The following is a 1,076-nucleotide window of genomic DNA, read 5'->3' as shown; positions in this document are numbered from 1 at the left end:
ATCATTTCTTTCTACCTGGGATCTCCTAAGGGAAATGTCTCTCCATAAAGATCCTTGTAACAATCTTAATTGGCCCTGTGAGCTGTATTGACTAATGCCAATACCTAGATTCAATGAATCAATGAAAGCATGCTGTTCTCAGTGGAAGAAGGGAGTAATATTTCAGAAACCGATTAAAAGTACAATTTACTCTGTAAATGTGAACATTGGTTCTGTCTAATAGGCTATGCATTGTGCTTTTTGTTTTTTTCCCCTTCAGTCAAAATTCCTTAATATTTTTTTTTCTGGATGAATATAGACTTAAAAATAAATTTTATGCCATTTTCTAACAATGTTACATTAATCTTGCTAAATTGTTGACCTATTATAAATATAAGGTTCTCTCAAACTGTATCTCCTCTCTCTCTCTCTCTCTCTCTCTCTCTCTCTCTCTCTCTTTCTCTCCCTTCCCAGACTGAAGATTGAACATAGGGATCTCTGAACTAGGCCTCCAGTCCATTTTGCTATTTACTATCATATTATTATTAAGGACATATCATGTGATGTTTCAGTATATGTACATCAGATTAATATTTAAATCAGAAGAAGCATACCTATCTCCCCAACTTTTCTTTTGTTGTTGAAAAAACATGATCACTTCATGAGTTTTTCTGTCATCCTCGAGCTGGGCCCATGCTAACCATTTTTATCTTTTTCTAGTTTTAGTCCATGTGCATCTGAAGCAGATAACCTTAGGCAAAATTTTTCAATTAATGATGATAACGTTTTCAGTTCACTGAGAAAATGTCAAGTCACATAAGCCTACAGTATACTGACTTCATGAATCTTTAGTACATAGTTGTGGTAGGTCATACGCTTGTGAGTAAAATGGGTCAAAGTTTAACGTACTATGACAGAAGCTATCAGTTGTGAAACGAGTATCCATTTTTTCATTAGTAAAAAATATATTTCAGGGAGCTGCAATTTTCTAAGATAAAGAGTACATATTTAATTTACATAATTGACAGGGTTACTAACTAAATGTAAGAAAGTACTACTGGTGGAGGGTCTGAAACGGTGATGGTGACACAAATTGA

The 1,076-nt window shown here is 34.1% G+C and overlaps 1 non-coding gene across 1 annotated transcript; it reads right to left on the bottom strand.

Annotated features, from left to right (window-relative positions):
- Positions 1 to 622: 622 nt before the first annotated feature.
- LOC111813138 lies at positions 623 to 730 on the bottom strand. The gene has a single exon (XR_002818466.1). It is a non-coding gene; the product is annotated as a U6 spliceosomal RNA (small nuclear RNA).
- Positions 731 to 1,076: the final 346 nt, after the last annotated feature.

The sequence above is a fragment of the Octodon degus genome, unplaced genomic scaffold (assembly GCF_000260255.1).
Source record: "Octodon degus isolate 3935 unplaced genomic scaffold, OctDeg1.0 scaffold00165, whole genome shotgun sequence".
In the NCBI taxonomy this organism is placed as follows: Eukaryota; Metazoa; Chordata; class Mammalia; order Rodentia; family Octodontidae; genus Octodon; species Octodon degus.
The sequence above is the reverse complement of the archived record's forward strand: the minus strand, read 5'-3'. Positions and strand labels throughout refer to the sequence as shown.